Source organism: Macaca thibetana, chromosome 8, assembly GCF_024542745.1.
Source record: "Macaca thibetana thibetana isolate TM-01 chromosome 8, ASM2454274v1, whole genome shotgun sequence".
Lineage (NCBI taxonomy): Eukaryota > Metazoa > Chordata > Mammalia > Primates > Cercopithecidae > Macaca > Macaca thibetana.
The window spans coordinates 47,738,174-47,751,751 of record NC_065585.1 but is presented as its reverse complement, the minus strand read 5'-3'; the positions used below and the strand labels follow the sequence as shown (position 1 = coordinate 47,751,751).

At 41.7% G+C, this 13,578-nt stretch overlaps 2 protein-coding genes across 3 annotated transcripts in view; one reads left to right on the top strand and one right to left on the bottom strand.

The window, feature by feature from the left end:
* LOC126960839 (cytochrome b-c1 complex subunit 7) overlaps positions 1–13,578 on the bottom strand; it is a 1,171,628-nt gene that overhangs the window by 1,138,369 nt on the left and 19,681 nt on the right. The gene's annotated exons all lie outside the window — the stretch shown is intronic.
* ERICH5 (glutamate rich 5) overlaps positions 322–13,578 on the top strand; it is a 700,842-nt gene continuing 687,585 nt past the window's right edge. Inside the window, exon 1 of the mRNA XM_050800618.1 lies at positions 322–325. The gene's annotated coding sequence lies outside the window, so the exon portion shown is untranslated. The remainder of the gene's footprint in view (positions 326–13,578) is intronic.

The window sequence follows — 13,578 nt, the reverse complement described above, 5'->3', positions numbered from 1 at the left end:
ATCTCATTATGTGAGGCTGGCATACCCTTGACACCAAGATGAAAAAAATAATAAAGAAAGAAAACTACGAACCTCACTTAGGAAAATAAATGTAAAAGTCATACAATAACAGCAAATAGAATATGGTAGCAAATGTTTTAAATATACATCATGATAAATTGAGTTTATGCTAATTATTCAAAGATAGACATCTTTGTAGTAAGTATTAAGATGTCTATTAATTTAATTCAACACATAATCAGGTTAAAGAAGAAAAGCCACACAAACCAACAGATTCCAAAGAATATTGGATAAAACAACCTCCTATTCTGATTTGAGTTGGGGGGGCAGGGGACATCATAGCAAGCTAGAACCAGAAACAAACAAACTTATTTAACATGATAAACTATCAGAAATCTCTAACAAACCTTATATTAAAAGCATTCTCATTAAAATCTGATAGAAGACAAAGATGTCTACTAACATTATTGTATTGCAGATTCTAACCAATGTAGTAAGACAAGAAAAGGAAACCAACAAGCATAATTTGAAAAAGTTAAAAGACCAAAGGATCTGCATTCGACCTCGCATCTATGGAAAGCTTACAAAGAAATAGGCAGAAGATAAGGCGAAGAGCCAGAAACAGGTCAAGACATGAAGTTTCAGGCTTATTTGGGGGATGCTAGATAAGGTCAGGTTAGTTGTTTCTAGATCAGGCAAATTAGTGTATCAGAGTCTTAGGTTGTCCACCTTCTTTTACCTGTTTATATAATCCAAGTGTGGGGTTTGGGAGAACATTTATCATGCATGCAAACTTATTCATATACACAAAAATGTCATTATTTACAGTGGATGTATCTTCTAAGAAATCGCAAAATATTTTTTTCTTTTTTTTTAAGACAGAGTCTTGCTCTGTCGGCCAGGCTGGAGTGGAGTGGCATGATCTCGGCTCACTGCAACTCCCGTCTCCCAGGCTCAAGCAATTCTCCTGCCTCAGCCTCCTGAGTAGCTGGGATTACAGGCGTGTGCCACCACACCTAGATAATTTTTGTATTTTTGGTAGAGACGGGGTTTCACCATGTTGGCCGGGCTGGTCTCGAACTCCTAACCTCAGGTAATCTTCCCACTTCAGCCTCCTAAAGTGCTGGGATTACAGGCGTGAGCCACCACACCCGGCCAGTTTTTTTATTTTTATAGGAAAATGTGAAGCAACCAAAATAATTTTTTAATGAAAACTAATAATGGATTAATCAAAGGAGCTAGATACATGATCAATACAATCAATCTTTTTCTGGAACTAATCAATTTTAAAACTTCATAAAATTTCCATTCACTAAGGCAGTATATAAAATATCTAGGGAAAAACGTAACAGGAAATATGCATAAAGCAATATAGAGAAAGGTTTTTTAAAAGTTATGGGAAATTTTTAAAGATTAGACGAAATAAAGAGATATCTATATTCCTGAATTGATATGTTTATTATTATAGAAACCCCAATTCCCTCTAAAGTAAATATAAATTAATGTAATTGCAATCAAAATTATGAAAGGATTTTTATGCTATTTTACAAGCTGATTCTAAAATTTCCTCTCGAATAAAGAACACATTAGAATGACCAAATAAATTTTGAAGAAGACCTATGAAGGGAGACATACTCTGAGAGCTTTCTAAACATGATGTAAAGATAAAATAATATAAAATAGGGTGTTGGAACAAGAATAGACAAATAGATCAAATAAAGAGAAGAGAGGGTCCAGACACTATCTAATGTACACATGGACATTTAGTATACAATAAAGGGCTGTTGTTTTTTCTTATCTTCAGTAAAATAAAAATTCTACATAACAATTCAGCAAAAAACCTTTACCCTTATGTCACACTATACATACAAATTCAATCTAGATATACTAAAGAGTTAAACATAAAAAATACAACCATAAAATTATTAGAGAAAAATAGTAGAAAACTCAAAAGCCATAAAGTAAGAAATTGAAATATTAAGTACATAAAACTTTTGAATTGCTGTGGGGTAAAAGATGTTATAAAAAGATTAAAATGGGTCTATTGGAATTTTTCTTAAGTTAAAACCTAATGTGAAATTTTGTAGAAAAAAAATGCAACAAATATGGAGACAAAGGATTGATATCCAGACTATGCAAAGAGATGGTGCAAATCAGTAAGATAACAACAATCTGGTTCTTTAAAAAATAGTACAGGGGATATAAATAAGTATTTCACAGAAGAAAAAATACAAATGGCCAATAAATATACTAAAAGATGATAAAACTCACTAATGAACAGAAACTACCAAATTAAAACAACTATGAGATATACTCTTATCCATCACATTGGCATACATTCTTAAGTTTGAAAATGTAGTGCTGATTGCAAAGATATGGAACCAACCTAAGTGTCCATCAATCAACAAGTGGATAAAGAAAAAGTGGTATACATACACCATGGAATACTACTCAGCCATAAAAAGGAATGAAATAATGTATTTTGCAGCAACTTGGATGGAGCTGGAGGCCATTATTCTAAGTCAACTCACTCAGGAATGGAAAACCAAATGTTGTATTTTCTCAGTGGTAAGTGGGAGCTAAGCTATGAGGATGCAAAGGCATAATGGAGTTTGGGGACTCAGTAGGGGAAGAAGGTGGGGAAGGGAGTGAGGGATAAACGTCTACATATTGGGTACACTATATACTGTTTGGGTGACAGTTGCACCAAAGTCTCAGAAATCAGCACTAAAGAACTTATCCATGTAACCCAAAACCTGTATCCCAAAACCTATTAAAATTTTAAAAGTAAATATAGTACTGGTGATAGGTTATGAAAAAGAGCATGCTCGTACACTGCTTTTGGGTGACAAATTAGTAATGCCTCTTTGTACCAAAATTAAAATACATGTACCCTTTCACCCAGCACTTCCAATTATAGGTATCTACCTGAGAGACGTGCTCATATGTGCACTTAAAGACACATACTCACCACAGCATGATTTGCAATAGTAAACCATTAGGGGATAAAACTAAATTTCCTGTAGAAAGGAAATGGTTGAATCTTTTGTAGAAGAATAATATAGATGGCTAGGATTCTAAAGAAGCTCTTCTGCTATAACTACTAAAATGCCAGAAAAAAATATCGAAAACATCTTGGAGGCAGAAAGAGCTGCAAAATAATTAAGAAATACTAAGGAAAGATGACGAATGAAGGTGAGAATCTAGACTGGGCAGCAGAGTGCAGAAGCGGGCTCTCCCTCCGAGGGCATCTGCCAAACCTAGAGCACTTGTATTTCATTCTGACAGTCTGAGGAATGCCAAGACCCACCAAGAGTGGGCAGACTAATAGAAAATTGTCATCCCATAAAGCTAAGGCCCCAGAGGACTATATTCTCAGAAGGAGGAAAAGAACTTGTAAGTTATACCCACAAGCCTCACAGTAATTTATTGCCAAGATTCACAGTCTGATGTGGTCTTTAAAAACTATCAACCATTGCTCCATGTATACATATTTCAAAATAACATGATGTGCATGATAAATATATACAATTTTTATCAATTAAAAATACATAAATAAAAATACATAACTTTTAAAAGAAATCCTAAGACAAGTATTTAATTTTAAAAGTTTCCAAACTGACAATACCTCAGATGCATTGCAATGGCAAAATTCACTGGAAGAATTCACTTTCATTTCTGCCTCAAGAAACTGTACACACACAGAGACACACACTCAAATTGAGGTATCTAAGCTTTTCTCAATAGAAATTCACTGAGCCACAAGAAAATCTGTCAGCAAGATGAGAAGTAGCTGAAACAATAGACAGCAAAAACAGACCCCAAAAGAATTTAGACATAGGAATTATCAGTCAAAAAGTATAAAATAGCTATGCTTACCATACCAAAAAAAGAAAATACAAGCTTGAAAAATATGTGTAATAAACAAGAAACTATTAAAAGATCAAGAAAATCTGTACAGACACAAACAAAATTTCTAAGCATGAAAAACATTATAATTAGCATTTAAGCTCAATAGATAGATTTAACAGCAAAATGGATTCAACAAAAGAGACAATTAATGAATTAGAAGATAGATTCCCCCCAAAATTATCCAGAATGAAGAATTAAAGAAAAAACATATAGAAAATATGAACAAATTAAAGCTGGAGAACAGATTTAACATATATCTAATTGGTATTTCAAGAGAAGAGAGAAAAGATGTCAGGAGAAATATTTGAAAAGATAATGGCTAAGAATTTCCCAATAATATTGAAAGACACTAATTCATAGATTCAAGATACACAAAGTTTCTAAAGCAGCATGAATAAAAATAGATTCATACCTATCTATACCAAGGCACACAGTGGAACACAAAGAAAAGCTATGTTAAAAATAGAGAGAGAGGGCTCACGCCTGAAAGCCCAGCACTTTTGGAGGCCAAGGTGGGCAAATCACTTGAGGTCAAGAGTTTAAGACCAGCCTGGCCAACATGGAGAAACCCTGTCTCTACTAAAAATATAAAAATTAGCCTGGCATGGTGGCCTACACCTGTAATCCCAGCTACTCGGGAGGCTGAGGCAGGAGAATCACTTGAATGCGGGAAGCAGAGGTTGCAGTGAGCTGAGATCACACCACTGCACACTCCAGCCTGGGTGACAGAGCGAGACTCTGTCTTAAAAAAAAAAGAGAGAGAGAGAAAAGATAGATTACTTTCTATCAGTGGACTAACAGCTAAAATCCCAACAACCACAATGGAAACCAGAAGTCAGTTTAAGGATATCATCAACAAAATGAGAAAAAATAATCATCATTCCAAAATTTTATACCCAGAAAAAAAATCACAATAGCATCTGATAAATTCACACCGTGGATTATGTTTTTCTTCTGCTTTGCATTAGAGTTTGTTGTTTGCTGCATTTCCCTTTTCCCCACTGTAACGTTCTTTAAGGATGGACTTTGTCTTATTCATCAAGTATCTATCAAAAGTAGTGCCTTGCTTGCATATAGCAGGTGATATCTAAAAGAATGGGGTAGATCTACATGTGCTGAAAAGGAAACAATTTCTAAGATATATAATCATGGGGGAAAATATATTGCAGAAAATACAGTATAACTCAATGTGTGCAAAATATCGATTACACATATGGGCCTATGTTCTATAAATATATGAAAGGAAACCACCTGGAAAGATCCATTAAATAGTAAACAATGATTACCTTTGAGGGGAAGCAATTTATCTGATTACTGAGACATGAAAATGAGAAAGGAACATATGTGGCTCATGCTGGGCTCTTTTTTGCTGTCAAGTTTAGATCAAGCTATCTGCAGGACACATTTGTTCTTCCCTCCTCCAGGCAACAAGCACCAGGATAGACTCTACTTTGCACAGGGCACAGGGCCATGAGCCTGCCAGTGCCCAGCTGCTCCATTCCCGCCTGGATGGACAAGTTCAATTCAAGATGGGGAAGAAGCATGTTGCCTATTTTGGCCTTGGGTCTAAATAGCATTTTCTAATCCTGTTCTGTCAGAGACAAATTTCATATTTTGATTTCAATCTAACTTCTCTGTCTTTTTCTCAGTAAGTTCAGCAATTGAACCAGAGATTGATAGGAATAATTGGCCACTTCAAAACTCCAGCAATGAAAAGGTACTTATGTACTAACTTGGAGAGTCTGCACCCATAGTATGATTTCAAAATATAGAAAACCAAAGTTATTAGTATTGAAAAGAAACAATTTGTCTTAGATTCCATTCAGTTCAACACAGAGATATTAATTACCTGCTATATTGCAAGCAAAGCACTGCTTTTGATAGATAGTCGATGAAAAAGACAAAGCCCAACCTTAGACGACATTACAGTGGGGAAAGGTGGAAGGAAGCAAACCACAAACTCTATGCAGAGCAGAAGGAAAACAAATGCTCAAATAGAGGGAAAATCAAAGCTCTGGGGGAACAAAGAGACTGGTCAGTTAATTCTACTTTGGGAGAATCCGAGCAGACATCAAAAAAGAGAAGGCATCATTAGATCACTAGAAGAATGAGTGAAATTGTAATCATGAAACAAGGGCAGAAAGAATAGTCAAGCAAAAGCACAAAGCAAAATTCTACACATTCTGAGTTTGTAGAACTCTGAATTGCATGCCGCAGTTGAGACACATTAGAATGGAAGAGGGCCAGAGAGGAAGAGAAAATGGGAAAGGGGGAATACAGTTAGATGAAGGAAGCTGATGAACATTGGGCTCAAGAATTTAATGTTATGCTGTAGGCAGTGAGAAACCATTGTGGATTTTTGTGTATGGCATGACACGATAAGATCTGTGCTCTAGAAAAATAATTCTGGTGTGAAGAATGGATTGGAGAAAAAAAGAGAGAGCATCCAGTTAGGAATTTACTGCAATACTGGTCCCTGGAAGTGACACAAAGGGTCTGAGCTGCAAGCATTCGCACCATTAAACATAAAGGAAAGTAAGAGCAAAGGCAGACTTCATGAAACATGTTAGATGTGGGGAAAGAGAACTGTTTCAGGCTCCAGCAAGAGACTTTGAGGGGAAGGAAGGAAGAGAGCCCTCTCCAGGTGCAGGCTGGCCACCCAAGAGCAGGAGGCAGTGCCAGGAACCCAGCAGCCAACAGGAAACCCAGTTTCTGGAACAGGCTGAAAAGATGTCACCACAGAGCAAAGTGAAACCTCAGGGAAGCTGCAAAGTGGTCCTGGACCCCAGGAGCGGAATAGATCCTGCTTGTAATTCTTTTCCTTTTTAAACAGAGGGACTCTGGTGCTGTGGCCCTGGGATGGGGTTTCTCATCTGTCCCCCAAGGCCTCAGTTGGTCTGTCAGGCTCCTGCTTCCTAGACAGGGGGCATGAGCACGACCTGAAGCAGGGGCACAGTGGGGTTTGGGGGTGAGCCTCTCCTCCAGAGCCACATCGGAGCAAGGGGAAGGACCGAGGCCAGCCACACTGGGATAATCAGGGACCAGACAGACACAAACAACCTGGTTTGTTCCTCCCTGATGTTTCTTCAGTTTCATTGCTGTTAAGTCTGGAGGAAGCAAGCTTCATTTAATTATCTCCAAGATCTCTAGAATGTGCTGCCAAAATCCTTTCTATTTTATTTAAAGCCTTCCCGGTTGAGGCTTCTTTGATCCCTATAAACGACTTTAATTATACAAAGATCTCAATCAACTTGATTAATTTTTAATGTGCATAGAAGGCTACAACAAACTTTATTTCCATCGAGCAAAAATACTTTTCAGAAGCCTGAACAGCCTGCCACTACCTTTGCGATTCACCACCATCATTTTATAACCACTCACTTTGGGGGCCTCCCAAACACCAACATTTTAAAAGTAAGTGACTGTTTTCTATTTCTTGCCACACCAAGATTCACTCCATAATCCCCCACAACCTGGCCCTCTGGCCCTCCCTCTGCTGAGCACCGAACCCCCAGATGAGCAGGGAGCTGGCCAGAGCACAGCTGGGGAGCTTGACTCCATATGCCTCACCCTGGCAGCTGGGGATGGTGTGGGCTGCTAGGGAAGCCTGTGTCATAATAGCCTCAGTGTCTAAGGAGAACACGCCAGGCAGCAGAGGGCTGAACAAAGGATCACTTGTATGAGCTGGACGGGGTCTGCTGCTGTTACTGTGACCTGGGTCCCCCAGCCATCAGATCCTCCAGCTCTTGTTCCATCCCCTTCTCTTTTCTTCCTTGGGACTGCTTTAATGTTGCTCCAGAAATGACTGCCTCTTCCAGACCCCTGCGGTTCTCAGTGTCAGGGCTGCTTGATCATACCCAGGGCCACCAAGAACAGCAACAACAGTAGCAATGGAAATATAACAGCTCCTATTGACCGAACGCTTCCTGTGTATGTGCCACACATGTGTCTTCTTACGTCATCCTCACCACAACCCCCAAGGTCAATTTCCCTAGCATTCACATGCTATAGATGAGGAAACTGAGGCTTAGAGAGATCCATTAGCTGGGCAACATTGCACAACTGGAAAGCAGCAGCTTGAGCCCAGGACTGCTGACTCCAGCCCTGGACCTCGTAATTGCCACTCTACACATCTGAGTTTGTGGAGCTGTGTGTTTCTCCATTCAGATTCTCCATTCCACTCACCAACTCTCAGAGAGGAAAGGGGAAAACATAAGCTACCCTACTATAGGTGCTGAAATTCCCTGAACTTTGGGCAGGGTGAGAATTTTGGAAAGACATAGAATAGACTGCCTCAATGAGCCAGAGACTAAAATTAGTAGGATAGGGTTAGGATAAGAGAAAGACTCCAACAAGATAGAATTGAACAAGGAAAGAGTCCTACCCTGGACTCCACATGGGTAAATCCAGATGCCTGGCAGAACATCATGTGAGAAACATGAAAGGGTTTAGACAACACCGGTACTTGAAACATTACTAATAATTATAATACCAGCACTGTGCGATGTGCTTTCCTTGAATTAGTAACTTGATCCCCACTTAAAACAAATATATAACCTTATAATGGTAGGGTCTTTCGTATTCCTCATTTACAGAGGAGGAAACCGAGATTCCAAAAGTTCTTAAAATGATTTCCCACAGTCCCTCATCAGTAAATACTGGAGTCAGGATTAGAACCCATGCAGTCAGATTTAAAATTATGCTCTGGTACCCTCTGAGCTGTACACAGTTCCACTCAACAACCTGGTGCCATCATAGACTGCATGCGCTGCAGTTTCTAGAATGAGGGAAGTGCATTCCACACTTCCCCGTGCCACACCAAGCCACAGATAGGGTATCGCTGCATCCAACCCGGGAAGCCATGCTTTAAATAAAGATGATCAAGTCTGAAGCATTCAGGACAGCAAAGGAGCCTGAACTACATCCCACAAGGAAAGTTAAAGGAATTGACCATACTTCCTTGAAGAAGATACTTCTTCAAATTCTTTCAGTACACTGGGAAGGCTTGCTGGTGCGAAAGGGACTGTATTTATTTTAGATGGCCTTAGGAGTGGAGCTAGGACCAGAGGTTGGAAGTAACAAGGAGACAGCCTTCCACTCAGCAGTCTAGCAGCACTGGCAAACATGGGAGGGACAGAGATGGCCCTTCACTGGCTTTCACAAGCCAGGCCACCACATGGCAGTGTTGTCATGGGGGCTCCAAGCAGCAGCATGTAGCTGGCAAGATGACAGTAGCAGACCGTGTGCGCAATGATTCTCCCATCTTTGAGGATGCTCTGCCCAACACCTCTCAACTCACAGAGACACCCTGCCTGTAACTGTTACCAAACAAAGGGGCTCCTGCTAGAAGTCAATACTAAGACACCAGGTTTCTGAGAAAAGAAAAGCTTTTTGTTGTAAGTCAACTCCCAAGAAGACAGGAGTACAGCTCAAATCCATCTCCCTGTGCTGGCTTTAAAGCAGTAATTTTATTAGAAAAGGCATAGGGAATGGATTCTGGGATTAGCAATTGATTGGTGGAAGGAAAGGGGGTCTGGGAAGTCCTCAGCCATGCACAGTTACCTTCTCATGCTGTCTCATGGGCCCCATGTGTAAATTTGGAAGGAGCTAGTATGAAGCATATGGTGGAAATCCAGTCTGTGACATCAGCAAGCTCCTTCTGTGCCGACTCCAGTTAGCCATATTGGTTCCAACCAATTTAAGCCAATTTTTTAAAATTTTAAGTTTAGGGTACATGTGTAGGATGTACAGGTTTGTTACACAGGTAAACATGTGCCGTGGTGGTTTGCTGCACCTACCAACCCATTACCTAGGTTTTAAGCCCAGCATGCATTAGCTATTTTTCCTGATGTTCTCCCTCCCCACAGCTCTGCACCCCCGGACAGGCCCTAGTGTGTTCTTCCCCTCCCTGTGTCTATGAGTTATCATTGTTCAGTTCTCACTTATGAGTGAGAACAAGCAGTGTTTGGTTTTCTGTTCCCATGTTAATTTGCTGAGGATAATAGCTTCCAGCTCCATCCATGTCCCTGCAAAGGACATGAACTCATTTCTTTTTATGGTTGCATAGTATTCCATGGTGTGTACGTACCACATTTGCTTTATCCAGTCTATCATCGACGGGCATTTGGGTTGATTCCATGTCTTTACTATTATGAATAGTGCTGCAATGAACATACACATGCATGCATCTTTATGATAGAATGATTTATATCCCTTTGGGTATATACTCAGTAATGCGATTGCTGGGTCAAATGGTATTTCTGGTTCCAGGTCTTTCAGGAATCACCACACTATCTTCCACAATGGTTAAACTAATTTACACTCCCACCAACAGAATAAAAGCGTTCCTATTTCTCTGCAGCCTCACCAACCTCTATTGTTTCTTTATTAAGCCCATTTTTTAACCTCACAAGTGGAGGGAGTTTCAGAGTTTCAGCAAGTTGTTTATTTTCTTATATGCTCTCCTGTAAACCCAAGAACGGAGTCATTGGCTTTTTAACTCTTTGGGGCATGGTTTTAAAACCATTCTGTATTGTCCAAACCCTCTCTCACCCCTCATTCCTGCCCCAGTCACAGATGATCAAGCAGGGATCAAAGCCATCAGATACTTCACCCTGGGAATTGGGACTTGGGAATGGATAGGAGTGAGCGGCTCCAAGTGGCTGACCCCATAGTATGTCAATTTGAGGGCTTTATGGTAGCTATGCTCTGCCAAGTAGCCACAGGAGCAAAGGAAGCAGTCTGCAGAACAAAAAGGACACACAATAAGAACCTTCCAATTCCTTGGACTAGGCCCTATCTGAGGGCAGCTCCTCTGCCCCTAAGTAGAGGAAGATACCCTTGTATCATTTTCTAAATATTCCCCAGGGAAACTTTGACACCAGTGATTAGAAGAATCTTAATTAAGATAGCAGCTGACCAGTAAGGTCCCATCATGCAGAGGGTCTGTGACTGATGACGGCCTACTCCAGTGCAGCCCTTTGAAGTCGGTTCTTGAAAGACAGTACATATATTGAAATAAGATCCTGAAATATGAATATTGAAGCTTCCTCTTTCTTGCCTCACTTGCCAACTGCGCAGGAGCAGAAGTCCCTGAGTGGAGCAGAACTTGCAGTCTGTACCACAAGATCAGATTGCACCCCTTTCCCTAATCGGTCCTGGGCATCTACAAGTCCTCAAGCCACACGGACACTGAAGAAAGGAAACAGGTAATAGTCAGACTCTTTTTACCTCCAAACTAGACTTTTGGAAATCCAAAGAGAAAGCCCTGAGTGGAAGAGAACACAGACAGAGTTTATGATGGAATCAAGACTAGAAAGAAAATGGAGTGAGAGGGGGCAACGGAGCAACCCTCCCTGGAAGACAAAACAAAGGGCACCAGGATGGGTGAGGGCACTAGCGTGGTGGGGCCATGACCTTGGGAGTTCTGTTGACAAGAAGACTAGACATGGCATGGAGTGCAGAAACTACTCTCAGAGAGGTAAGTCTGAGTGGAGAGGCATCGTAGCCCCTCCTAATGAGTCAGTCTAGTGCCTGTGGATCATCCCAATCCTTGGAGGGAGCAGCTCCCTTGCAGAGGCTGTGCTGCAGGGTCTTTGGCAGCAGCCTGCACATCTCCCAGCTCATCTGGCTGCCTGGGCTACAGGACTTTGCCAAACCCCCATCAGAGCTTCCTCTTATGGACCCCTCCCTTATCAATGGCCCAAAATGCTCTAATGTCCCTGAAATAGAAGGTGATGGCCTTCGCCCTGGGGGAGCCACAGTGGTGTGAAAGCAAAAGCCGCAACCCCAGCCAGTGAGGAGCCCCGTCACCGTGCCCAGTAAACACAATTCATCAGGCTCCCATGACTGGAATGAAAAACCATTTGGGGCTCATCTCCAGGGAATATCACAAAGGAGGGTCCTTGAAGGGGGCAGGTACCGAGGAAAAGAATGACACGAAGTCCACCGCCCCTTTTTGTGCTTGTCGGTAATGTACAAAAATCAGTCACCTATCCAGTATACAAGGTAGGAAACTGAGACTTGGTGAAAGGAAAAGAGAAACAGAAGAAGGGAATCGGGTTTATTTAAAGGCTCCGCCATGGTAGGCATGGTGCTAGGCATGTCCCCACCAGAGTTGGTTTCCTTGGGTCACATTGGTATTGTCCCCAATTTCTGTCATTCTTGGCACCTCCTAAATTGCGGCCCTTATCACCCCAGGTGCCTGTCCTCTCACCATCACATGTGCTCTCTACTGCCTCCCTCTACCTTTTCTTCCCCTCCTTTTGAACCTGCCCTCTCTTATTAACAGAATTCATCCCTCCACAGGATGCCTCAGCAAGGCCCAGCCCTCCAACACACACCAATTCCCTATGTACCTTCTCAAATAAGTGTGGCTCTTTTCCCCTTAGCCCAGGACATCCCCAGGCCAGGAGGGACACAGTATTCCCCATGTTGCTTCTAAGCCTTGTTCATCTGTACTTTCCCCCTTCACTCACCTGTCACTTTCTCCCCTCAGTCACTTACTCTGGCATCTGGTGTAGCATCTTCACTCTCCATCCATAGCCTGTCCATCTCTCCTAGTGACCTCAGCTTCCTGAAACAATACTTCTGAGTTCCAAGCCTCACCTTCCTCAGTTACCTCGATTTCAACTACCTCCACCTCTGAGCATACGCTGACTCTACCCATAGTCAATTCTCTACCTTTTTTTTTTTTTTTTTTTTTTTTTTGATACTGAGTCTCGCTCTTGTCACCCAGTCTGGAGAGAAGTGGCACAATCTCAGCTAACTGCAATATCCGCCTCCTGGGTTCAAGTGATTCTCCTGCCTCAGCCTCCCGAGTAGCTGGGATTATAGACACACGCCCCCACACCGGGCTAATTTTTGTACTTTTAGTAGAGACGGGGTTTTGCCATGTTTGCCAGGCTGGTCTCAAACTCCTGACCTCAGGTAATCCACCCGCCTCAGCCTCCCAAAATGCTGCGATTACAGGTGTGAGCCACTGCACCTAGCCAATTCTCTTCTATCTGAAACCCCAGCATTTACAATCTGAAAGTCTTTCCTGCAAATATTTTTAACTCCATCCTTAACCTCCTTGTACCTCAGCTCTGTTGCACTCCCTTTTCTTTTTTCTGTCAATGAATAAAGACTTTCCCTGGTCTTGCTTCTCTCCTCTTTCCACTGAGCCTCCTTAAACATTAACCTTATGTGCACTTGCAACACTCATATCCCCTGTCCTTCCACCTCACCCAGCCTACAGACTCAACCCTGGATCAACCCAACAATCAGCCTTCTACCCACTCTGATACTAAAACAACTTGGTGCAGCTGCAGAATATCTCACAACTTCTCTGGCTGGGGCTGTTACCAAAATGCCAGGATTTTGGTCTAGGTCCCATAGCTCCTCACACAAAATGCCAATCACTGAGACAATGCGTATTTCCAGGGAAGAAGGCTTTAATTGGGTGCTGCAGCCAAGGAGAATGGGAGAGAAATCTCAGATCTGTCTTCCTGACCGGCTAAAATTGAGGGCTTATATAGTGGGAGAGGTGGGAAAACAGGAACTAGGGAGAAGTATGGAAGCAATCATGATGGATGAGGGGTCTGGTGGCTCATTTTCTTGGTGCCATGATCTGGTGAGTTTCACTCCCTTGCCTGAGGGTTGGTTTCCTGAGGAAAGAACTCAGAT